This window comes from Felis catus, chromosome B4 (assembly GCF_018350175.1).
Source record: "Felis catus isolate Fca126 chromosome B4, F.catus_Fca126_mat1.0, whole genome shotgun sequence".
NCBI classification, from domain to species: domain Eukaryota; kingdom Metazoa; phylum Chordata; class Mammalia; order Carnivora; family Felidae; genus Felis; species Felis catus.
This window is the reverse complement of record NC_058374.1, coordinates 105,384,859-105,412,393: the sequence shown is the minus strand read 5'-3', so window position 1 is coordinate 105,412,393 and position 27,535 is coordinate 105,384,859. Positions and strand designations below refer to the sequence as shown.

Sequence of the window (27,535 nt, the reverse complement as noted above, 5' to 3'; positions counted from 1 at the left end):
ACCATGAGATCATGACCTGAGCTGAAATCAAGAGTCAAACGCTCAACTGAGTGAGCCACCCAGGTGCATCCAGATTTTATTTCATCTTATTTTTGTTACCACGAAGAATGTGTCAAAAAATATGCACATGTTTTTGTGACAAAACACAAAATAAGATTTCTCAAATGGGCAGTTATTTTAGGGTAATTTCAAGGTGCTACCACATCCTTACAACATAGTAAAAGAAAATAATGACCTTTGTTGGCAGGAGAATTTGAAAATAAGGATAAAAGAATATAAAGAATAAATTTAAAAAATTTAAGCCACAAGGGATCCCATTCAGTTTTGCAGTGTGGTACTTGTAATACTCAACCTTCATAAATCATTTCTAAATCTTTGAAGAGGGCCATGAAGTCCCTCCATATTCACGTGAAGGCCTTGGGTAGTTTGTCAAAGTGCGGTTCCTCGAACATGTTCACAGCAAAGATTCCATTGCCCACCACCCAGAGATTTTTATTTAGTGGGTTTGGAGTTGGGCTCAGGTAGCTTTACTTCTCAACAAAAAAATCTCCCAGTGGAATTCCCAGGTGAAAGCACTGGGGTTTGTAAGCTTTGGACTAGACCAAGGGTCAGCCAAGTTCAGCAGTCCACCTGTTTTTTATGGCCTGTGAGCTAAGAATGGTTTTCACATTTTTAAATGGTTGAAAAAAAAATCAAAAGAAGTGTAATATTTCATGATATGTAAAAATTATATACAATTCAAATTTGAGTGTCCACCAAAAGTCTTATTGGAATGTAGCCACGCCCATTCATTCCATATCATCTATAGCTGCTTTTGTGCTGCAACAGCCGGGTCGAGTAGCTGCCACAGAAGCCATATGGCCACAAAGCCAAAATATTTTCAATCTGTCCCCTTCCAGAAAAAGTTTGCCAACTCCTGGACCAGATGATCTCTAAGGTCCCTGTCATTTCTGAATGTATTTTATTCACCGTTGTTATTTACCTCCTTTAATATGCAACACCCTGGAGCTGGTGCTGCCACATGGAGGCACAAAGTGTGGGGGAGGGCCAGACACCGTGATGAGTTTCTTTTTATCGGTCACTCATAAATTAGGAGGTTATGTGACCAATGTAAAATATATTCTACATGAGCACAGTCAGAAAATGAGTAACAACTACAATAGCTAACACTCTGGTGGCACGTTCTATATATCAAGACCTGTTTTCAGTGTTTCCCACGCGTCGACCCATGGAAGCCTTACAACAACTCTGTGCGCAGGACCTATATTTACCCTCCTTTTACAGTTGAGGAAACTGAGGCATAGTTAAGTGCTTGCCTGAGGACACATAATTATAAACAGCAGAGTGGGGATATGAACTGATGCAGTCCAGCTGCAGAGTCTGGGCTTAAAAACACTAAGCCATTTCTGCAAGAGATAAAGGTAAAAAATAGTATGTTTGGACTCCAATCTTAATTACAACTTCAAAATCAGGGGAATGCCCACTACCTTCAGATGAATATTATGGCACCTTTCTACCAGGGTCATGAGGTCAAATATCCTCAGGGCCAATTAAAAACATCAATGCAAGGAGAACACTGGCTTCTCAAACACAGTTCCTTTTTCTACTTTGAATAACACCGTGGAAACAGAGCCATTTTCTCATAGGAACATTGTGTAAACTGTGGTGGTAACTGGTAGCCACAGGGCAAGAAAACCATCATGTGTGGTGGGGACTGGGTTCAGCCAGGGAGGGAATGCCCCGTTGAAATTAAAACAAATAAACAAACACACTGTCTGGGCCAAACAAAATAAAACTTCAAGCCATAAATGTGTGACCCTTACTTAAGTCATTTTCTCTTTAGGCTAAATCGTCTTAATTCCAAACGTTTCCACCTTTAACGAGAATCATGGCTGCCCCCTTGAACTGGTGTCAGCTTTAGTCATCTGTGGCTGATGTGAGTTACAAGTTTAACTTTCAGAAATTGAAGTCCTACCTGACAGTTACACTATGCTCAAGCCTAATGCCCTCCTCATGTATAAGAAATATCTGCTTTCTATTATAGTAGGCAATCTCTACCCAGACTGGCCCTGCTGATAAGTGTTTTTCCTTAATGGAAAAGCATATTTTCATAGTTTTTCCAGGAATATCTTTGTGTCTTTAATGGAACCATAATCCATTCCCTTATTTAATCTTCAGTCACACAATGCTTATTTCACTCAATATAATGGCTTATGCACATTCACTAATGGCCCCTAGATAAAAACCTCTTTTTTTTTTTTAATTTGAAAGTGCTTCAGAGTACACAACAAGAAGAACAAAACAGAAAAATGCCAGTTGTTTAGTTGAAGTGAAAAAAATAATGATCAGAGTACTGAAACTTGAGTGATAAATCACTGTAATAAAATAATTAAACAATTTGTCATTCTGGCAATATGACATAGTATTTAAAGTGTTCAGACATTTTCCTAAAAATCTACCTAAAGACCTTTCAGATCCTATAGGAAATATTTTTTATAAAACGATATTTAAAAATATTTTCCATGAAAATCTATTCAGAAAATAGTGCCTTAAATGGTACTTCAGAATCAATCAAAATTTATTGCTCAAATTTGACTTTTATGTGTTCTGGTTGGAGTTCATGGACTCTGCACAAAGTAAGCATTATTTTGAAGATTTTCAGTTAGTTTAATATATAGTGTCATAAATAATGGACAAGTTGTCTTTAGAGGCCTGCCTAGGAGTTTGGAGTGTGAAAAACACGGCACTTTTGCACTCGAAAACAATTTTCAGATGAAAATTCAGTAATTGTATATAAGCACAAACAGGACATTGAATTCTTAAATGTGGAACTTTACAAAACATCGGTTGAAACAAAATCACAAAACACTAAATAGAAGGCAGTATCCTGGACTCAATCCTAAAACAGAAAACATACATTAGTGGAAAACTGTTGAAATATGAATAAAGCCTGGAGTTAATAGTAATGTACCAGTGTTGGCTTCTTAGTTTGGACAATGCACCATGGGAATGTGACATGTTACCATTAGAGGGAACTGGGTGATAAGTATATGGGAACTCTATTTTTGCAACTTTTTTTGTAAATGGAAAATTATTCCAAAATAAAAAGGTCATTTAAAAAATCACAAAACGGGGGCGCCTGGGTGGCGCAGTCGGTTAAGCGTCCGACTTCAGCCAGGTCAGATCTTGCGGTCCGTGAGTTCGAGCCCCGCGTCGGGCTCTGGGCTGATGGCTCAGAGCCTGGAGCCTGTTTCTAATTCTGTGTCTCCCTCTCTCTCTGCCCCTCCCCCGTTCATGCTTTGTCTCTCTCTGTCCCAAAAATAAACGTTGAAAAAAAAATAAAAAAAAATAAAAAAATCACAAAACAGTAGGTGAGAGTATTGACCTGTTCCCCTAAAGCACCCAACAGAATAGGGGAGGGTGACAAACTTCACATGCAATTAAGTGCCACTTGTCTATGTATGTGGGTGGTGTGTGCATGTGAGGTGGACGTGCTGGGGGGTGCGTGGAAACAGGTAACACACTCCAATCTTTTCCTCAGTGAACAGTCCTGCTGCTCAAAGTTTCAAAGGACACAAGTGAGGGCAGAAAGATTCCTAAATATTTTATTAATAAAATAAATATCTTAATAAAATGTATGAATATGTAATAAGAAATATATTTCAACTTTAGGAATTTGTCACTATTGAATTAAAACAGATAGGTCATCACTACTGGACAATGTTCAACTTTGCTTTTTGTCTGCTTTTAATTTTTTAAAAACAGTTTTGTGTCTTTTTGTGGTATCTTCAAATATATACCAACGAAAATGATTATACTTTGTTTCCAAATTCTGTAAAGTACGACTTTATACTCATTTCTGTCCCTTCACCAGAGAGACAACATTGTGATAGGCTTCTCTTTTGCTGTATAGAACAGAAGCATTAATGAGGTAGATTAAACATGTCAGCATGTAAAAATAAATTTAATAGGTCTGCTTTCAGGCAAGATGTAGTAGGTCATGGCAAGCCAACACATTGACTACAAAACCACAAAAAGGCAAATAAACTACAAAACACATATTTTTAATGATATCAGAAAGTAAGGAAATAGCATAAACAAAAATTCCAGAGAAAGGAGAACCACTTTCCGAAATACGCTGGCAATGGTTGGCCATCATTTAGGTTAGGGTTTGAGAACTGTTCTCGAATGAAGCAGAGAGCTCCGGCTGGGAAAAAGAGATCCCAGAAAATGTTTTAGCTTTCTTCTGGGCTAGAGTAATCAAAAGGAAACGTGATGGGTCTCAGTGATAGATGGTTACGGTGGAACATTAGAAATGAAAGTACACAGTCTGGACTTGGGCCAAATGACATTTTGATATGGTTGAGATCTCACGAATCAGGACACACTGATCCAACTGATACAGGTTCTATACAGAAACAAAGCCAGGTGTAGATTCAAGGCAGCTAATTACTCCCACCTCACCACCTCCTATGACCCCAGCAGCCAACCCTGTCCCCCTTCCACCTCTGTACAAGCACCAACTCCTGTGTCAAACGTTCCAGCAAATGGAAACCATCAGAGGAGTACCCCCAGGTTCAGTGGTGATGGTACTGTGTGAGTAAAGAGCGCGGGGCTCCTTCCCAGAGACAGAAGGGATCTCAGATGGAAGAGGCACAAGATGAGCTCATCTATGGATTGGCCACTGGGTGCTCAGAAGAAGTCCCATGCTCCATGAGGAAAATGTCTGCTAGTTGTCAATACGACTCCATCCCAGATGACATTAAGAACTGATTCCTGTGTGGGACCTTCAATCTTCTGGATTAAGAAGGTATGACATTTTTTTTTCTCTTTCAGTAAAGATGAATTCAGGATATTTGCCTTGAGGGAGCCAGAATCTTTAATTTATATACAGGGTTGCATTAAAGAATAACAACTCCCTGCTGAAAATTATGCAGAGGTAATGGAAGAGCCGAGCTGCACGTAGACATTCAAAAGTGGAATCTTGTCTTGATGGATTCAGTCACTGTTTCTCTTTTTCTTTTTTTAATTTGTCTTTAAACTCCACTATTTTCTGCTTCATTCCAACATGCATTGTTCTAAGAAGCCATGAAGGGAATGTCAAATTGTACTTTCTTGGTGTGCTTCATTTGTCACCGTAAAAGAGCAACTCAAACCTGATCAGCAGAAGGATTTGCTCCTGGGCCCGTTAATTATAGTGAAATTGTAGAAATAATACTGAATGTTATGACCTCAGAAAATATTCCATTCTCTTTATTTCACCCTCATCTCAATGTGTAATCGGCCATATTTTAACAGTTCTAGGTTTATTTATCGAAACAAAGCAGATCTATGTCACATGATGTGATCTCTAAACCACTTCGGCTTGGTCTATTTGTCAGTCAAGCACGTGGCGTCTAGAATGGCTTCTGCTCTCTCAGGTCTCTCACATGTTCGGTGGTGAAGTATTTAGATTTATATCATGTTCTTGACACTACAATAAAAGAGGCCACATTTGGATGAACTGTGAAGTGCAATAAAGGGCTCAGAAAACCAAAATGATCTTCAGGAACATTGCCATTATATAGGAAGAGAGTATAGTATATATTTTTATTTTGTTGTGGTTTCGTGATTTGCATGCTGAGTTCTCATAAATGAAAAAAATGGTACGTTCTAAAAAAGCTGTTGAACTGGCCTAGTTTTATGTGCATCGCATTGTATTGTTTAGTGAAGGGTTCAATTTGAATTTTGGTATAAGCAATTAATAGGATATTGGGGCCATTTTAGGAGTTAACTTGTGGCCAGTTTTTCCAGTTACAAGGAAGCATTTCACTTATACATTTTTATTCTTATAAAAGATTCTAGTAAAGGAAAATAAAACACCAAACATCAATGAGTGTTATTTTAGCAAATATAATTTTTAGATGTGCTATCACTTCACATATATAAAACAGATGGTATATAGGAATGTAATACATTTAAACATAAATCCACTTAGAAATATTACCTAGATTTATCAATTTTTATAGCATCTTTCTCACATGGGTCACCTAGAAAGTCTACAATAAACAGTAGATGCCATATATTACAAAATAATATTAGTTGCAGATAATGTATAATTTTTAGAATTAGTCAATCTTTCACACGGCTTTAGGTTCTTCTGTTACTTCCTTTTATAACACCCTGTTTATCTCTATCATTTTATTTGTTATATTATAATAATTGATTAATTGTGCAATTTTTGTTATAGTACCTTTCCTATTATGTTCTGAAGCTGGAACTAGGTTTTCTTCACTATGCTCTGCTTAATATTTAGCTTTGCTTAAAACATGGATGTGCTCGATAAAGATGTGGTTAATGAATCAAGGACTGAAAGATATACAGCCTGTTGCCTGCTTTGTGTAGCCATCAAGTTAAGAATGCTTGTTTTTTCCTTCTATCTTTAAATGGACCTATTTTTCAAATGTTTTTTAAGTACCTAAATAGCAACCTCAGTTTTGCTTGTTGGCCCATAAATTCTAAAATATTTACTATTTGGGCCTTTAAGAAAAAAGTTTCCTGACTTTGATTTGGATCAGCTCTGTCCAGTAGAATAGTAGTGATGGAAATATTGCATATCTGTGATCTCCCGCAGGATAGCCACAGACCACATATGGCTACTGACCACGTGAAATTTGTCTAGTGTGACCAAGAAACTGAAAATTTTAGTTTTATTTCATTTTAACTAATTTAAATAATGCCATGTGGCTAGTGGTTCCTGTATTAGCAGCAGATCTAGTTATATGAAAGAATAGACCTCCTGTAAATAGAATAAATACTTACTTGGAGATCAAGCATATCTTTGGAAAAAATGAAAAATATTTGAAGTTAGTTTGGTCTTTCTGGCAAAAAAACTGAGTAAAAATATAAAGTAAATTATCGCCATTCATTAAAACAACTATTATTATGACGATACATTGAAAAGGCCCAAAGGTAAAAATTAACTCATTTAATTTGACGGTTACATACAAACTCATTTAAAATAAGTGGTGGTTCTACATTCTATGAACTGTGAATGAAAATAAATTACTTTGGATAAGGCAGACAATGTTAATGTTCTATCAACAAGTGAATGAAGGACATTGCTTTTATGAAGATTTTGAGGCTTCTCCTTGCTTTTTTTGAAAGGCACATCACTTACAAAGAAATTCTTGAAATACATAGAATCCTATTAAAGCAAAATGTTCTATAGCACAGCAGGAAAACATTAGAGCACATAAACAAGTAAAAACAGTGATACAGTCTAACAGAATCCTCAAACAGCATTAAAATGAGTATTAAAGTGGTCTGAGAGGTAAAGATTCAATTTGTAAAGTGAAGTTTAAACACCCACATTCACATGTGATTTCAAGTCTTTAAGTTGAGAAGCACTTATAAGGAAATCTGAAAGATGTGCTATTTAGCATTAAAATTGTTTGCTATTATCATAACATTTAAAGTAAGTTTAAAAATTTCAAAATTAGAGTATATTTCCTTTTCTTGCTTATACTCTTTTGTACATGTCTATGTATGAAACAATATCTCCCTGAGTAAAACTACTTTGGCTGCACTCTTTTATTTCAAGTGATTTTATCATTAGGGAAAAATTTGAAATCATGGTGGACAAATAATCCCTTAATGCTTTTCTTGCCTAGCAAGTAATTTGTCAAAGCAATTCAGTTTCCAAATAGCGTACAAACTCAATAAGATAGTGAGCCAATGCATCTGTTCCTGTCTGTAGAGTATGCACAAATGCCTTTCATTTGGGGGGAAAATCCTAAAACTGAATTCTCTGAAAGGACAATTTAGTTCTAGTCACAAAACATCATTTATAATTTCTCTCTGATAAAACTTTAGAATTTTTTTAAAGTCCAGTTTTATTGACATACAGTTTACATGCAGCAATATCCACCCTTTATAAGTATACTGTTTACTGAATTTGACAAACGTAGAAATTGTGTATTCACTACCCAAATTAACATGTGGGATATTTTCAGCACCCCAGAAAGTTCCCTTATACCTCTTTGTAGACAATCCCTTCCTTTTACCCACAGCCCATTGGCAAGAAGTGATCAATCTATTTTCTGTTTCTATAGTTTTGTCTTTTCTAGAATATCATGTAAATGGAACCATACAGAATGCAGTCTATCATGTCTGGCATATTTCACTTAGTCACTCAGTGTAATGCTTTTGAAGTTCATCCATGTTGTTGCATGCGTGTGTAATTCACTGCTTGTTGTTAAGTATCCCATTGTATGAATATATCATAATATTTTTATCCATTCTGCTGGTGATAGACATTCAGCTACATGAATGAAGCAACTATTAACATTTGCTGTGTGGACATATGTTTTCATTTCTCTTGGGTAAATACCTATGAATGGAATTGTTGGGTCGTATGGGAAGTGTATGTTTAACTTTATAAAAAACTACCAAACTGTTCTCCAAAATAACTGTATCATTTGCCTTTGTATGAACAATTTTTAGAGCTCTAGTTGTTGTACGTGGTCTCTAACAGTATTATCAACCCTTTTAATTTAATCATTTGAATGTTTGTATAGTGGTATCTCCTTGTGCTTTTAATTAATATTTTCTTGATGATTAATGATGTTGAGTATTTTTACATACGGACATTGCCATTTGCACATCTTCCTTGGTGAAATAGGTGTTCAAATCTTTTGCCTTTCTATCTACTAAGCTTTTTGTGTAATTATGTACTCTGCATACGAGCTCTTTATCAGGTAGGAGCTTTGCAAATTTTGCTTGTTTTACCAATCTGTGTCCTATCTTTTCATTTCCTAATAGTGTCTTTTGAAGAGCAGACATTTTAAATTTTATGAAGTCCAATTTGTAAAATTTTCACTATGGTTCCAGTTTTTCATACCTAAGAAATCTTTCCTTAACAAAAGATCACAAATATTTTTTTCCTATGTTTTCTTCTTGTGTGTTTTTTTTTTTTTTTACATTCAGGTCAAAGATCCATTTCAAGTAACTTCTTATATGTGATATGTGGTGAGGGTTAAGCTTTTTTGATATCCAATTGTTTGCAATGCTTGTTGAAAAAAGTATTTAAACCCATTGAATTGCTTTGGCCCCTTTGTCAAAAGTCAACTGACTGAACAGGTGTGGGTCGATTTCTGAACTCACTAGGTCTGCGTCATTCACCTATATAAGTATCTTTAAACAAATACCACCCTGCTGTTATTACTGTAGTTTTATAGTAAACCTTATAAACTGTTACATTTTGTGTAAAGTGGATATTCATATCCTTCATAAGCCTAAGCACCTCTGAAACAGCTGTGTACTATATAGTGTAGGTAGAGGCCTGCACTGATTTGAGATGAAAGAATTGTTATTCTTGGTTGTTACTTTAGGTGTTCTGTTTTCCTGTGTTCCACAGACAGGGGGTTTACTGAACTCACGGAATCCACAAATTCAGGGCATCCATGATCTTGCCTCTTGGAGAAAATGTATTTCTTTATTTTCACTCATCACTAACTGAAATTCAGTGTTCCCACAAATGTGGACAACAAACCTCAGGGGTACTGCAGTATCTGCACCTCTTGCCAATAGAAGGCACAGATATTTTCATGTCACATTGCTGTTATGGCCGATATCTTCAAATATTGTTTGATGAGGGAGCATAAGGAAAGTTGACAGTCTGCAAACCGCCCCCTCCCCCCCCCACCCCAGGTGGGCTATGTGTGATATTCCTCCAGCACTCCTGGCTGCCTAAGAACAAAGGAAAGGGGAAAAACAAATGGCTACCTGATAGAAATCGTAGTCCTGCAAGACCTAAGTCTCCCCTCCATAGTGATGTGGGAAACAAAGCCAGAAGGAAATGGCAGATAGAACTACATTTCCTTATAACCTGCAGTCCACTGACATATACTTGAGGCTGGCAGAGTAAAATATTTCTCCAGGAACTCCCTACTGTCTTTAGTGCTAATGTTTTGCTAGAGGGAAAAACAACCCTAGCTTGACAGTAGGTAGGCCTCCAATATCCTGTGAGTCTTTAGCATATGAAAATCTCACTGGAAACTCGCCCAGGACTTCACCTCCCCCAGCTCCATAGTATATAACCAGTGTCTCTTCATGGTCCTGGGGCATGCCCATAGGTCCGTCCCTGTGCTTCAATAAAATCACCTTTTTGCACCAAATACTTCTTTAAGAATTCTTTCTTGGCCTTCGGCTCGCCCCACAAACCCCCCTATCACCCCAAAAACCTCATCATTGTTGACATTTATTGTTACTTAAAAATTATAGTTTTTAGAACTTCCACTTGACCTTGTTATTCTATGAGTTAATAAACACATATTACTAAATTATAATTTTAAAAAGTTCTTTCAGTAATGATCTCAATATAATTGGTTTCCTTTGTCATATTATGTATTTTACTACGTTTTTAAAAGAGAATGCTTGAGAAGGGGCCCAAAGACATTTCCAGATTGGCAAAGGGCTCCATGGCACAGAAATGGTGTAGATTTGCCTTCTGTATTCCTATTTCACAGACCTATTACTTGGGTTGTCTCCCATTTAAAGTGTCTTTATTGCTTCAGTTTAGAATATTGCAGGGGCACCTGGGTGGCTCAGTCGGTTAAGCGTCCGACTTCAGCTCAGGTCACGATCTCGCGGTCCGCGAGTTTGAGCCCCACGTCGGGCTCTGGGCTGATGGCTCAGAGCCTGGAGCCTGTTTCAGATTCTGTGTCTCCCTCTCTCTCTGCCCCTCCCCTGTTCATGCTCTGTCTCTCCCTGTCTCAAAAATAAATAAAACGTTAAAAAAATAGAAAAAAACTGACTTTTAGAATATTGCTGTATTACCAGTCCTGCTTTATTTCATTTATATTATATAAAAGTATAATATAACATAATATTATATACTATTTCACCTTATTAAAAAGGTTCAATAAACCTTTATTAAACATGTGAGATTAGACAATGCTCCAGGTCAGAATCTGGAGATTCAAAGGTATATCACATGGTTCCTCCCTTTGAGGAACTTAGGTTGTACTAGGCTGATAATGAAGCAGGCATTGCAATTTACAATCTGTGTGCTCCAATGAGCACACATGGGAGTGACCTAGATGATGTTCTTACCCTTCACTTGGGTGGCGGTGGAGGTGTGGGCAGAATATCAGCAAATGTTTCCCACAGGAATTGACACACACATTATTCTCTGAGGAAACCTGGAGAATAAGAAAGCAGGAACTAGAATGTGAAGAGACTATTTCACACAGGAAATGTGAGCAAGCATCCAGCTCAACTCTGCCTGGAGCCCTGGGACAGAACAGTCAAGGGAAGAATTATGCATTGCCTACCCTTTTCTCCCTTAGGATGTGTCAAGGAAGACAATCATTTTCACAATGTAGAAGCCAAAGCAGCTTCCCACTCTTGATTGGAATATTCAGCTTGTGTGTCTATTTGACAGGCAAAAGTTCTTTCTCTCAGGTCCTTTTCCCCCCAGAAGCTGTCAAGTGCTGAGCCCTTGGCCAATGGAGCCCTTTTTGCAAGGACCCCTCCCTATTTCCTGTGCCTTCTACAGTGTGTCCTCCCCAGGCTGTCTTAGTGTGCCTCCCAAGTTTTAGCCAGTTTCCTTCAGTCCTAGACAGGTAGGTGGCACTGAGACAGAATGGGCAAAGGGTAGAGACACCTGAGACTAGACTCATAGCCCAGAGGACCCCAGTCTAGAGCAGCCAGGTCCTCTCCCATCCTGGATTGAATGAGTCATTTATTACATCTTAAACAGAGATTGTTACTAAGAGACATTCCTATTTAAACTGTCCTCAAGCATTTTCTCAAGCCGGGCAGCATCAGGGGCTGCTTAGCTAATTAGGGACTAATTGACTCTTTAGCACAGTTCTCAGCTGTGACAGAGTGTTTCCTGCCTCTTTCTGCCAGGGTACTGGGACCATTCCCTGTGATGGGCTCCATTTTCACCTTATCAGGGTCTAAATTGAGCAATTTCCAGCCTCATATCCTTGATATTCTCAAGGATAGGAATGTAGACGTAAAATCTTTATATGTGTATTTTTTTAAATGTTTATTTATTTTTGAGAGAGAGCGTGAGCAGAGGAGGGGCAGGGAAAGAGGGAGGCACAGAATCCTAGGCTCTGAGCTGTAGGCACAGAGCCTGACTTGGGGCTAGAACTCACAAACTGCAAGATCATGACCTGAGCTGAAGTTGGTGCTTAATTAACTGACTGAGCCACCCAGACGTCCCCCAAATCTTTATATTTTTGAGGGCTTCTGTTTAGTCTGGGAAAATGCTACATTTTTCTTAGTTATCATTATGGGAACCTTTGAGAGGTTTCTGCTTCCAATTACTTGAGGTAACATTACACTTTCTGAAGAAGAGGATGGTGCACTTTCTTGCTCAGTGTAGGAGAGGTTTTTGTTTTTTCCTTGTTTGGTAGGCATTTTTAATTATGACCATAAAATTTCATGACTTCACTTACCTGGCATTAGTCTTTTCTGTCAGAGGATAGGCCAGTTTTATCCCATGGAGGATCAGTGTATTCATTTCCTCCCTTTCCTCCACAGCATCTTCTGAACATGTTCACTGCTAGGCATAGGACAAACAGTAAAAATGATATATTTTCTGCCCCTCCAGATTAAGTAGAGGAATACAAACATTTTAAAAGTAAATGTCATAAAGTCATATACATCTGGTCAGAGTATAGTTGGGACATAATAAAAAAAGATAGTGATTTATATGTGGAGGCAGGATCATAAATATTGAAGGATGACTTAGGAAAAGTGTTGACTGGAAGAGAAAGGGATGTTAGCCTTCCTGGAAGAGGGATCGGTGAGAGGAGTCCAGACAGAGGCAACACTTGAGATGTTGTTGGAGTCACAAAAAGTCCGGATACCTTGAAACTGTGGTTGGATGGAGTTTGGCAGAATATTATATTGATGAAGTAACCAGGAAAAGCATCATGGAAGATTCTGATGCCATGCTAAAGAGTTTGGATTTTCCTTTAATACAATGGGAAGGCCACAGAAGAGTTACAGGCAGGGATAGGAGTTTAAACACCAAGAAAACCAGGAGGGCAGTTATGAGGCCCTGAACTTAGTAGCAGCAGGACTGGAGAGGAGAAGCAGTGAAGAGAAGTAGAAGAGGATGCATGAAAATGACTTAATGTCCAAATGGATTGGAAGGAGAGAGAAGTCTAGGGTGATTTTGGTTTTCAGCTGCAAGTTTCCTTCACTGAAAAGCAGTATCAGAGGAAAAGTGGGTTTGACAGGAAAGTTTTAATTTTACATGTTGATTTTGAGGTGGGGAACAGCAATGTCCATTAGGCAGTTGGGTAAACGTGGCCAAAAGCTCAGGAGAGAGATTCAGGAGAGAGAGCTAGCCTAGAAATTAAGATCTGAGTGAGCATCATCAGATACAGGCAGTTTTGGAAGCCATAACCATGTTTCTTTGAAAGTGTGTAGATTGAAAAAGGTCCAAGGTCAGAGTCCTCAAAGGGAAAACAACAACAACAACCAAAAACCCCTAATACTTAAAGAACAAATAGAGAATAGTCTTCAAAGAATGGGGGAGAGAATAAATAGTGGAAGGAGAAAACTCTAGAGAAGCTGTTGGTTTCCAGGAAGGAAGGTCTTGGAGGTCAGAAGTTCCCTCCACCTCCCTGAATCTTACAGCTCATTACTCTCTGTATTGGCTTTATCTCTTCTCTCTCAGGATCTTTTCCTCTGCTCATTCATAGTTTCTAACTCTTATAATTTTGGCCTCACGTGGTCAAACATTGCCTCCAGAATCTCTTTATACATCATGACCTATTAGCTCCTATGCCAAAATGCCAAAGTGTTTTTTATTTCACATTCCTGAGAAAAAGAGAATCTGATAGGTCTGACTCTTCTTTTTGAGCCAGATCACATCAGGGATCTAAGCTGCCTTGACCAGGTGTGTACTCCCACTCCTATCACCTGTGGTCTTTGATATAAAATACGACTGCCCAGTCTCACCCCTTCGGCTGAAGATATGGGGTGATGAGTAAAAAAAAAATGTCAGGTTGAATGACATCTGTAGTTTAAGAAAGTTTAAATAAAGGTGGTAGTTTTCCACAATGGCAGATACCATAGCATGATCAAGAAAGAATCCTTTGATGGGGTAACTTGGTGGCTTAGTCAGTTGGGCAGCTGACTCTGGCTCAGGTCACGATCTCACGGTTCGTGGGTTTGAGCCCTGTGTCTGGCTCTGTGCTGACAGTTTGGTCAGAACTTAGAGCCTGCTTCAGATTCTGTGTCTCCTTCTCTCTCTGCCTCTCCTGCTTGTGCTCTGTCTCTGTCTCTCAAAGATAAATAAATGTCAAAAAAAAAAAAGAGTCCTTTGGATCTGATGATATGGATGCCAGCTAGGCACTGGCCAGTTGCTGGGATGGTGGAGAGGCTTCTGGCTGCTGTGAGTTGGTAATAAATGAAGGCATAATGTGGAGACATGGAGTTGTGGCTTCCCATCAACAAGGATCTTAACCTCAAACTTTGTAATATAAAGGCAAGGAAGGGGAGGGTGATGATATTGATACAAGACACAGAGTCTAGTGGTAGTTGTCCTTGTTTTCCTCTTCTCAAACATATATTTTATTGTTTTAGGTATTTGCCCTTGTTCTGGAGTAGGACAGTGGGTCTGGACTTACGGGCACAGAGAAAAGAACTACCCTTAGAAAAAGAAAGGATCTCTTTATTTTGTATTATTTTTATTTTAGAAAATAATCTCTATTTTTTTAAATTTTTTAATCTTTATTTATTTTAGAGACAGAGCACAAGCAGGGGAGAGGCAGAGAGAGGAGGAGACACAGAATCCAAAGCAGGCTCCAGGCTCTGAGCTGTCAGCATGGAGCCGGACATGGGGCTCGAACCCATGAAGATCACGAGAACTCACGAGATCATGACCTGAGCTGAAGTCAGTTGTTTAACCAAATGAGCCACCCAGGCGCCCCTAGAACAGATCTCTTTAAATTTTTTTTTAATGTTTATTCATTTTTGAGAGACAGAGAGAGACAGAGAGTGAGCGGGGGAGGGGCAGAGAGAAAGAGTGGAAGACACAGCTTCCAGGCTCTGAGCTGTCAGCACAGAGCCTGATGCGAGGCTTGAGCTCACAAGCTGTGAGATCATGACCTGAGCCAAATTCAGATACCCAACTGACTGAACCACCCAGACACCCCTAGAAAGGATCTCTTTAAATGAGACTGTGGGAAGAAGGGCAGGAGAAGCATTATGGGTGATTTGTAGGAAATGTAAAAAGTTGGCAAAGGGCATTGAAGTCTACTCTGCAAAGTCTCTCTGTCTTCACTCCTGCTCATCTCATGTCCTCCCTATGAGGTAATTGATAATCTAATGTTCCTGCAGATACTAAGATCTCCCTAAGGGATCCCACAGAAAATCAAAGGTAGGGTAACTGTCCTAGTCCTTTTAAGACTGAGTAGGCTCTGCTGCTGAGTGCAGCTCACCAGGGAAAGTCAGGCTACTGGCAGACCTGCTTCACAGCACAGCTTGTCCTGGAATGATCCGTGATGTTGTTTACTGGGGTTTCTGCCAGCTCTGCCAGCAGGCTGGGGCAGTCCACCCAGTCCACCCAGTCACCTAGCCGTGACTATGGTGACAGGGCCACTTAAAAGATATCTTAGAAATCATCAACTCTAACTCATAACATAAATAAGGGAACAGACCTGGAGAGGTGAAGTGACTTGCACAGGGTCATATACCTTGTGCCCAAACCAAGAACAGAACAGGCTTTCTAATTCAAGGCCCAATGTTATTTACTTATTAAAAAAATTTTTTTTGAGTCTAATCATTCTCCTACTGTTTTTTTTTTTTTTTTTTTTTTAACATCCTGCCTATATCCATGATATTCTCATAACCAGGGTCTTGCCTTTGAGTTAGAATGACAAGCCAGTATCCAAATCTGTCAGATTCCGGTCTGCATTGGGTTATCCTGGCATAAGACCTCTACTGGGCAATCAGAACATAGGATCTAAAGCAAACCTTATTTATCCAACACAGCCTTTATACACTTCTTAACTAAATGAATAAACCCTTGTAGTGGCTAAAAGTTTATAGTCATGAGATTCCTCCCTGTCCCTGGAGAAACGGAGCAGGGATATAATGAAACAGTACTGATCTTGGGGGTCAGGAAACCTGGGTCACCTTGGGGAAATCATTTACATGTCTTTGAATTCCACTGTAGAGTGGGAATGTTTTATTTACAATGATACAGGTATGCTAATATACTGTGGAAACTTAGAGGAAGGAAAAATTAAGCCTGCTAAGGTCACTTGGGGGAAGAGCTCCAAAGAAAGTGACATTTGAGATGGGTCGTGAAATGTGAGTACAGCTCACTTGACATGAGGTAATTAGCATACACAGAAAGTCACCATCAGAGGCCTCTTTTGGCCTTTGTTTGAATTGCCAAAAACTTGGAACTACATGCCTTCACCTTGTCACCTGGACAAGACACATGTACCTCCAATCAGCTAGTCCCATCATGCTCTTACATCTATACTGCTGTGTTCTTCCTCCTTCCCACTCATTCTCCCACCATTGCTGTCGTTTTCTATTGAGGCCTTCTGGAAATCCTTCTTTAGAGAAAACCAACTACCCTATGCCATCTTTTTCACCATATACCACCTTCCCCTAAGCTTATTAACATTTATCTATTGTCAATTGATGTTATTTTCCTAGATAAATTCTCTGAATAAATTTTTTCCCCACCAGTACTCTTCTCTCTCTAGATATTCTTCCTCAGTAACCACTGGAATGCTCAACTTAGACAACCATGTATGGATCTTGAGCTCTAACTTTCCTATGGGATCTAGACTGTATATTGGCTATATGTATCCTTTGGGTGTTGCACAGACATAGCATATCCAGAATTGAATAATAATCATCTTAATTCTCAGGCAACCCTAGACTTTCTTCCCTAGTAAATGGCTGTACTACTCAGCTAGCCACCCAAACTAGAAATCTGGGGGGAGGTAAAGGGTGAGTATCCTAGACTTCATTCTCTCCCTCACCTAAAATACACAATGAGTAACCAAGTCATGATAATTTTACCTCATTGAATTACTATTATTTTCTATTCCATTTCTACTTTCTGCCTTAATTCAGGCATTATCGGTTTTCATTTAGGTTTCTGAAATGGGCTCCTAACTGCTGTTCCAGCCTTTAGCCTGATTCTACTTCAATCTATCCTCTAGTCTATAACTAGAGTGGTTTTTCTAAAATAGAAATATCATCATATCACTCTCTTCTTAAACTCCCTCAATGTATCCTTATGCCGTGAGAGGAAATGTACCTCTTTAGCCTGGTATTCAAGGTCTTCTATATCTAGGATCCTGTCACCCTCTTTGGTCTTATCTCCATACTCACCATTCACACTGATCTACTTTCAGGCCCCTATGGAGTCATGCTGTCTCATGTTTTTGAAATAATTATTGCTAATCCTTATTGAAAGGGTACTATTTATAAAGATCTCTATTAATTGATCTATTCCTTCTCACAACCCCAAGTGGTCAGTTACTGTTTTTCCCCCAGTTGACAGATGGAAAAAAATGAGGCACAAATCAGTTAAGCACCCTAACCAAGGTCACAGCTAGTGAGGGACACACTAGAATTTGAACTCAGTCTCTCTCTAGAATCCATTCTTTTAACTACTATATATAGCACTACCACACTGCCCCTACTTTGGGAAGACCTTTCTTTTTTCACTTTGCTTACCTCACACTTACTCCTCATTCATTTAAAAATTTATTTTTTTTAACGTTTATTCATTTTTGAGACAGAGAGAGACAGAGCATGAACGGGGGAGGGGCAGAGAGAGGGAGACACAGAATCAGAAACAGGCTCCAGGCTCTAAGCCATCAGCCCAGAGCCCGACGCGGGGCTCGGACTCACGGACTGCGAGATCGTGACCTGAGCTGAAGTCGGACGCTTAACCGACTGCGCCACCCAGGCGCCCCACTCCTCATTCATTTAATCTGGCTTCTCCTCCCATCAAAATGATGAAAAATCTCTCACAAAAAATATCAATGAACTCCAAAGGGAATTTTTCCATTCTCTTTTTACTTGATCTCTCAAAATTCAGCCATCGGTCACTCCATAGGCCCTGAAATATCTTCTGTGGTTCATGTGAGGATATATTCTTCGTCTGATTTATCTCTGAATATGCTTTCTTAGCCTCCTTTGTTGCTCATTCTTTATAGAATCTTCATACTGGGGTCATTAAAACTCAGTCCTAGCTTCCCCATATTTTTCTCCCTGTGCTTTTTGCACTGAGTAGTCTCATCCATGTCCTAGCTTTAATTTCCATCTATATGTTGATGACTTCTTATATTCATGCTTCTCTTTGTTCTCTACAGACCCTTACAGACCAATGCTTCTTTAACACTGCCTGAACTTCTCAAATTACTCTATACTCAATATATTCAAAATGGAACTGTCAGTTTTCTCCCAAATATTACTCTTCAGTGTACCTTAGAACCACCTTTCATCTAGTCAGATGGTCTAGACAACTGTTACAGCCCATCAACCAAAGAGCATAGGAAAAAAACCTGTAGTCCAAGTTAGATTTATTTCACTTACTGCAGCCGAGGGAATGCACTCCAGAGGAATTGTAGGTTGACTCTGTAGAGTTTTTAGGAGCTTCTTATAGGATTTAGGCCTGTATTGTATGGTTATAGACAGGATTGAAAACCATGGGGTCCAGTTTTGAATTGGAGGTTGTAAAAAAGCTAGGGAAATTCAATTACTGGTTTTGCTTTTTTTTTTTTTTTTAATTGGGGGCAGGATCATTAAAGTGGGCTGAGGGTGGTCACTGATGAAGAAGTAGCTGTTAGTTACGTATGAGAAGAGAGGTGTTTGAGAAGGGCCTTGTCTCTTGTTCTAGACATGCCACTGAGTGAATATTGTCCATAATTGTCATTTATTTTATATTTTAGCATCTCCGAGTTTTAGCTAGATAATTTTGGGGAAAGTGAATTGAACTCTCAGCTTTAATTTTCCAGTATAAAACATAAAGGAATTATCTATTATTATTTCAGATAGAAAATTCAAAATTACCTTACATATAATTTTAGTTGCACACCTATTTTCCTTCACTTTAATACTGAACATTTTCTAAGAAAAAACCCCATATATTATGCTAGCCATTTACAAAAAGAGTTCCATCTGATTGGCAGACTATGATACCTACCCACTGAGAGGCAGAGCAACCAAAAGATCATCAATTGCTTGAGGTCTACAGGGTTATGCATCCACCAATATCTTACTCTACTCAAGAGGAAATGAAAAAATGGAAGACCAACACAGAAGACCCTCAAGTGATCAAACGGTAAGACAGTAGCTGCAGTGATTAAGAGGTTAGAGTCACAAGCCAGAATGCCTGGATTTGAATCCTGACTTCACCATACCATGGCTTTCTTCCTGCCTCCTCCTACATGGAGCAAGTGGCTTGACCTCTGTTTCTGAATTTCGTCTTTAGTAAAGCAGCAGAAATAATATAGTCCCTTCCTCTTAGGATTATTGTGAGGACTGAATAAGTTAATAAAGTGCTTCGAACAGCACCTAGTGTGACACAGGCACTCAATAAATATTTACTTGGCATTATTATTATAACCCATCATGTCGTTTTGGAGTTTAAAAAACCTTTTAAAAATTGAGTAGTTGCCAAGGACACTCTGTATGAATGGTATGTACGTGTGTAAGAGAAATATAATGTTGGAGTCACCTCCAAAATTTTTTAAACAGATCTGGCCACTCAAGAAGACTCCTTCACAGAGAGCTGCTCAGATGCCAGCACATTTGAGAACAGTGAGTCTGGAATTATGTTAACATATTGGAACCTTCCATGGAGACTGGGATGGTGAAAGAGCAATTTGAATAGTAGACTTTCAAAACTGTCAAAGAAATTGATGATGTATTCCTGCTTGCCAGGAAGGGGCTTATGCAACACCTTTGGACTGAATATGAGGCCAATAAAAATGGAACTTCTGGGGAGATTCAATGAAATCTATAACTGAAGTGGCCCCATTCTTCTCTTCCTGTCAAGCTGGCCATTTTGACATCTATTAACTAATACATGTAAGTGGGGTAAATATTTTTTTGATTATGACATCTGTTTAAGTTGGCCTTCTGTGTCTAGTCATACTTTCAGTTAAACTATATGCTGTTAGCATTTACTAGATTAGAATTGTTTTTTGGGGGCATAGAAAAAGTTTGCAACAAAGATTAAATTATAGGTTATTTTTTTACAATCATATGGAGTATATAAAAAAGTTCTTTGCATTTATTTTTACATTTTGTGACTGGCCATTTGGGCATTTTTGGAGCGTATGTTTGAATTAAGTTTATTGGCACATTTATATAGAAGACTTGTTATCTCAATTGATTTCTGTCAAGTCATTAGTAGATTGCCTACATTTCCTTGTAGTTTATGTAAAAATATATAGGCTGAGACTATTCAAGAAGTTAGAAACAACCTAAAGGTCTAACAATAAAATAATGGGTAAACAGAATATATCTCATTAGGATGGACTTTTATGAAGTCATTAAAATGCTCATTTGAAGGCAGTGTAGAGTCATGGGAAAATGTTTCCTATATAATATTAAGTAAAAGAGGCAAAATACAGAAGGCTATGTTGACTGTTAAGGCAAATACAAACAATGCATGCATTTGGACCAACCGAAAATAACTACTTGCTAGTGGGAATATAAGTAATTTAAATGTATTTCTTCACTTTTTTTTTAACAAAAAAAGAAAATGTAAAGAGCTTTACATGGCATGACCAAATTATTCAAGGGCCAAATTCCTCACTCATTTTTCATGGATTTGTAAAAATGACAGCTTGTATGTTAAGGAGATTTGAACTTCAGCCCAAGAACCTGACTTGTTTGCCTCGATAGATTTACCGTATCTTGACTTTCTTCATAAATTCTGTGCAAATTCCAATGCCAGGTGGTTTGCTATCTTTATTAATATGAAAAGATCTCATGGGTGAAAAGATACCATAATCAGAGATAAACAGGAGAAGCACAGCATATGGTGTAGAAAGTCCACCAAAAGATATGAAGGCCTTTTGAAAAGTTGTTCATAATTGCTATATATATTTTTTAGAAGTTAGAGCTTTCTGGGAGATATCTAGACAATACAGAACATTTTCACATTATTAAAATTTACTTCCACATTAAATCCTTTACATTATAATTAAAAAATATTGCCATAGTCAATTGTGAGAAATGGTTGGGAAAAAAACCCACCATTCAAACCCAAAATTTATTAACAAGTCCTCGTGGAGTAATGCCTGTTAAATAAAGAATGTCAGCTGAAGGTAGAGGGGGTTTGTGAGATTCTGGTTTCCCTTGCATTTATTCCTTGGCAGTGACTGAAGAAGGGGGGATCTAACCTTCTTAGATACAGACTTCTTGAGCATAAGCCAAGATGTTGGTCCATTTAGGGCGAAGCTGTTGCATACCCTTAGGATTTGCATGCTCCCCAACCTGGGAATGGAATGCAGCAGACACTAACAAAGCCTGGCAGGGTCTTCCATATTCTTGGGCATAAAACCATCCCAGAAGAACCATTTTAAGACTGACTTCTCAAATGTGAAACACTTGGGAATCTCCTTAAAATACCCATTCTAATTGAGTAGGTTTGGGATAGGGACTGAGGTCCTGCATTTTAACAAGCTGCCAGGTGATGTTGGTGCCGTTGGTCCATGGATTGCATTTTTGAGTAGTAAGCTCTAAACTCAGTTTACTTGAGAAAAATAAGTGATGCGGGACATTTCCTGCTTAATCTTTGCTTCCCATATATTATCTGTAACTGGAAACTAATCCTTGGACAAGGAAGTATGCCATTGGAGTGGACTCCAATTTTTATCACTCCAGTGTCCAGAAACAGAAGTATTGGTAGCTAAGAAATACATCATGTACCTCTTATGTTGAAGTCTTATGCATTGTTCTGTGCTCACCAGCTTTTGGAATGTTATGCCTTAACATTATGATGTGTAGACATCTGTATGGTTGACTACTTTTGAAATTTTGCTTTGGAATTTTCAAAGTTATTTATAAGAGATGTCTTTATAAAACCCCTTCTCTGGGTGACTCAGTCAGTTGAGCGTCCAACTCTAGATTTAGGCTCAGGTCATGATCTCATGGTTTGTAAGTTTGAGCTCTGCATCTGGCTCTGCACTGCTAGTGCGGAGCCTGCTTGTGATTCTTTCTCTCGTCCCTGTCTATCCTTCCTCTGTTGCTCTGTCTCCAAAATAAAAAAAAAAAGAAACATTAGACTGAGGAATTAAGATGGCGGAGAAGTACGGGGACTGGGATTTCCCTCCTCCCTCAAACACAGCTGTATTGAGATCAGAATACTGAGTGTTCCAAACCCAGGAAATCCATTTGTGGAGTGACAGAAAAATCTCCACAGGCGGATGGAGACAGCTTGGTGGGACAGAGGTGCATGTATGCAAACTGGGGGAGGTAAAATATCGTGGGCACAGAGGGGAGGGATCCCCTTCTGTAGAGAGACAAAAGGGAGAGAAAGAAAAGCTGTAGATTGTGGTATTTTGTTAAGATCAGAGAAAAACCTCTCTGGACCACGGACTGGGGAATGAGAAATATGGAGAGTGCCAGTCTCTACTTTGTAAACAGCCTTAGCAGTGGAAGATCGGAGTCTTTTCTTTTTTCTTTTCTCTTCTCTTTTTTTCTTTCCTTTCCTTTCTTTCATTTTTTAAATGCTTATTTATTTTGGAGAGAGAAAGAGAGAGAGACAGAGAAAGAACAAGTGGGGGAGGGGAGAAGAGAGAAGGGGACAGAGGATCTGAAGCAGGCTCTGCACTGACAGCCCAATGTAGGGTTTGAACTCACAAAATGTGAGATCATGACTTGAACCGAAGTCAGACACTTAACTAACTGAGCCACCCAGGTGCCCACTAAAGATCAGAGTTTTCAAAAAAGTGTGATTTTCTCCAAACTGGGGGTGGCGGTAGGCACACACCTGGTGGGGAGGGGAGCTAGCCCTGGGGCTCATGGTGATCTCAGGGGCGCACTGGAAGAGAACAGTACTTCCTTGAGTACTGTGGGTAAAGGGTATATTGCTTCCCAAGGATAAAAGACCCTACAGGTGCCAGCCATATCGGCAGGGTAGAGTGGTGCTACCCCAGAACTGGGTCCATGTGGTTCAGGATCCTTTAAGACGTCAGGTTTTGAATTCTAGCTCAGTGCCTAGGAGGCGTGGGAGACTGTGGAGCAAGGCAAGCTGACTGCTTATGCTACTCTATAAAGGCTGCCTGAACAGCATAGTCTGAGACACTTGGTCCAGGGAGAAGAGACTGAGATGTCCCCATATATCTCCCCATCACCAACATGGTGGAGAGTCCGCAAACAAGATAGCAGCCCCCAGTGGAGGTGGGACCTACTTACACCAAACCCTGCCCGTCCATGCCTGGCAACTGCTTATCTACTAGAGCAGGACTGACACTATAAGAACCAGAGGGCCTCTCCTCCAGACCAGCACAGCCACAGGTCCCAGGCACCAACAGACAACTGTCCTGTAGTTTTGTATATTAGTCTGTTGCTCTTTTTTTTCTTCCTCTCTCTTCTCTTTTCTTTCCTTCTCTTTTATTTTTCTTTCTACCTTCTTCTTTTTTTTCCTTTGGAAAAAAAGTTTCTGATTTGATTTTTGGTCAATTCTTATTATGTATATATGTATTAATATATACATTTATACATATATTAATTTCCTTTCGTTCTCTGTTTAATCAGGCATTTTTACTCTATTCTTTTTATACCTTTTCTATATTTTCTTCTTTGTTTTCCTTTCTCTCTCTCTGGATTAAGCCTTATAGTTTCTTTGATTCTTTGCTTGGTCTTTTTTTCACCCCTTTCATTTTCCTCTTTCTTTGGGATCAGGTCCCCTGCCCTTTCCTTTCTTCTGGGGTTACTTCAATGAACAAATGAAAGTACACCTGGTGGAAGGTATAAATAATTCACCACCACAAGTAAGGAGGAGCTTTGTAGAAGACTGACCAGTGGATAGAGCAGCCAAATACGCAAGAACAGAGTGCACACAACACACTCCAAAATCACTTCCTGAAGTGCCAGGCCCTAGAGAGTGTATGACCCCTTTTTAATATAGTAGTTTTTGCAGGTGCAGGACACATAACAAGCTATTAAAACACATCAAAGACAGAAACCTAGGCAAAATGATGAAATAGAAGAATTCTCCTCAAAAGAAATTCCAGGAAGAAATGACAGCCAGAGAATTGCTCAAAACAGATATAAACAATATATCTGAACAAGAATTTAGAATAACAGTCATAAGACTAATAGCTGGGATTGAAAAAAGCATAGAAGATGCAGAGAATATATTGCTGTAGAGATCAAAGACCTAGCAAACAGTCATGATGAATTAAGAAATGCTATAAATGAGATGCAAAATAAACTAGATGCAGTGACAGCGAGGATGAAAGAAGCAGAGGAGAGACTAGGTGAAATACATGATAAAATTATGGAAAATGATGAAGCTGAAACAAAGAGGGAAAGGAAATTACTAGACCACAAGGGTCTAAGTGATTCAATGAAATGAAATAATATTGGTTATCACAGGAGTTCCAGAAAAAAGAAGAAGAGAGAGAAAGCTGCAGAAGGTTTATTTGAACAAATTAGAGCTGAGAACTTCCCTAATCTGGGGAAGGAAACAGGAATCCAAGTCCAAGAGGCACAGAGAACTCCCTTCAGAATCAACAAAAACAGGTCAACACCATGATATATCATAGTAAAAGTGGCAAAATACAAAGATAAAGAGAGAATTCTGAAAGCAGCTAGGGACAAATGGGCCTTAACCTACAAGAGTAGACTCAGAAGGGTGGTAGGAGATCTGTCCACTGAAACTTGGCAGGACAGAAGGGAGAGACAGGAAATATTCAATGTGCTGAATAGGAAAAAATATGCAGCCAAGAATCCTTTATCCAGCAAGGCTGTCATTAAGAATAGGAGGACAGATAAAGGCTTTCCCCAACAAAAACTAAAGGAGTTCATGACCACTAAACCAGCCCTGCAGGAGATTCTAAGGGGGACTCTGTGAGGAGAGGGCAGCAAAGACTACAAAGGACCAGAGTCACCACCATAGGCACGAAACCTACAGATAACACAATGACACTAAATCCATATCTTTCAATAATCACTCTGAATATAAATGGATTAAATGCCCCAATCAATAGACATAGGGTATCAGAATGGATAAAAAACCCAAGATCCATCTATATGCTGTTTACAAGAGATTCATTTTAGACCTGAGAACCCTTTCAGATTGAAAGTGAGGGAATGGAGAACCATCTATCATGCTTCTGGAAACCAAAAGAAAGCTGGAATACCATACTTATATCAGACAAACTAGATTTTAAACTAAAGGTTTTAACAAGAGATGGAGAAGGGCATTATATCATAATTATGGGGTCTATCCATCAAGAAGAGCAAAAAATTATAAATGTTTATGACTCCAACGTGAAACACCCAAATATATAAATCAATTAATCACAAACAAATAAATGTATAGATAATAATACTGTGATTTTAGGGGGTTTAATACTCCACTTACAACTATGGACAGATCATCTAGGTAGAAAATCAATAAGGAAACGTCTCTGAATGACACATTGGACCAGATGGACTTAACAGATATATTCAGAACTTTTCATCCAAAAGCAGCAGAATACATATTCTTCTTGCATGCACATGGAACATTCTCCAAAATAGATCACATACTGGGTCACAAAACAGTCCTCAACAAATGTAAAAGGAATGAGATCATACCATGCATATTTTCAGATCACAACTCTATGAAACTTGAAATCAATCAGAAGAAAAAAATTGGAAAGCCCACAAATACATGGAGGTTAAAGAACATCCTACTAAAGAATGAATGGGTCAACTAGGAAATATAAGAAGAAATTAAAAAATTTATGGAAGCAAATGAAAATTAAAACATGACAGTCCAAACCCTATGGGATGCAGCAAAGGTAGTCCTAAGAGGAAAATACATTGTAATTCAGGCCTATCTCAAGAAGCAAGAAAGGTCCCAAAACATAACCTCATATCTAAAGGAAGAAGAAAGGCAGCAGCAAAGAAAGCCCAAAGTCAGCAGAAGAGAAAAAATAAAGATTAGAGCAGAAATAAACAATATAGAATCCAAACAAACAAACAAACAAAACAAACAAACAAACAAACAGCATAACAGATCAATGAATCTAAGAGCTGGTTTTTTGAAAGAATAAACAAAATTAACAACCCCCTACCCAGACTTCTCAAAATAGAAACAGAAGAAAAGCTTACGGACTCAATCTATGAAGCCAGCATTACCTTGATTCTCAAACCAGACAAAGACCCCACTAAAATGGAGAATTACAGGCCAATATCCCTGATGAACACAGATGCAAAAATTCTCAACAAGATACTAGCAAATCGAATTTAACAGTATGTTAAAAGAATTATTCACCATGTCAAGTGGGATTCATTCCTGGGCTGTAGGGCTGGTTCAATGTTTGCAAATCAATCAACATGATACATCACATTAAGGGAAGAAAGGATAAGAAGCATATGACCCTGTCAATAGATGCATAAAAAGCACTTGACAAAATACAGCACCCTTTCTTAATAAAAACTCTCAAGAAAGTTGGGATAGAAGGAACATACCTTAACATCATAAAAGCCATACATGAAAGGTCCACAGCTAATATCATACTCAATGGGGAAAAACTGAGAGCTTTCCCTCTGAGATCGGGAACATGACAGGAATGTTCACTCTCACCACTGTTGTTTAGCATAGTATTGGAAGTCCTAGCCTCAGCAATCAGACAACAAAACAAAATGAAAGGCATCCAAATTGGCAAAGAGGTCAAACTTTCACTCTTTGCAGATGACATGATATTCTACATGGAAAAACCCAAAAGATTCCACCAAAAAACTGCTAGAACTGATCCATGAATTCAGCAAAGTTGCAAGATACAAAATCAATGTACAGAAATTGGTTGCATTTCTATACACCACTAATGAAGCAACAGAAAGACATACCAAGGAATCTATCCCATTAACAATTGCACCAAGAACCATAAAATACCTAGGAATAAACCCAACCAAAGAGGTAAGAGATCTGTATGCTGAAAACTAGAGAATCTTATGAAAGAAATTGAAGACACAAAAAAATGGAAAAACACTCCATGCTCTTAGGTTGGAAAAACAAATACTTTTAAAATGTTGATACTACCCAAAGCATTCTACACATTTAATGCAATCCCAATCAAAATAGCACCAGCAGTCTTCACAGAGCTAGAACAAACAATCCTAAAAATTTGTATGGAACCAGAAAACACCCCGAATAGCCAAAGTAATGTTGAAAAAGAAAACCAAAGCTGGAGGCATCACAATCCTGGACTGTAGCCTGTATCACAAAGCTGTGATCATCAAGACAGTATTGTATTGGCACAAAAACAGACACAAAGACCAATGGAATAGAATAGAGAAGCCATAAATGGACCCACAA

The 27,535-nt window shown here is 38.6% G+C and overlaps 1 protein-coding gene across 10 annotated transcripts in view; it reads right to left on the bottom strand.

Annotated features, from left to right (window-relative positions):
- Nucleotides 1–3,945: 3,945 nt before the first annotated feature.
- The window catches only part of METTL25 (methyltransferase like 25), a 160,897-nt gene continuing 137,307 nt past the window's right edge, over nucleotides 3,946–27,535 (bottom strand). For 3 of the 10 annotated variants that reach the window (XR_006600903.1, XR_002159913.2, XR_002159915.2), the window contains 3 exons: nucleotides 12,453–12,556; nucleotides 11,095–11,183; nucleotides 3,946–5,473 (listed from right to left, as the gene is read on the bottom strand). The gene's annotated coding sequence lies outside the window, so the exon portion shown is untranslated. Of the gene's footprint in view, nucleotides 5,474–10,705; nucleotides 10,750–11,094; nucleotides 11,184–12,452; nucleotides 12,560–27,535 lie in introns of those variants that run through there. The other 7 variants (XR_006600904.1, XR_002159910.2, XR_006600906.1 and 4 more) reach the window with 4 other exon arrangements.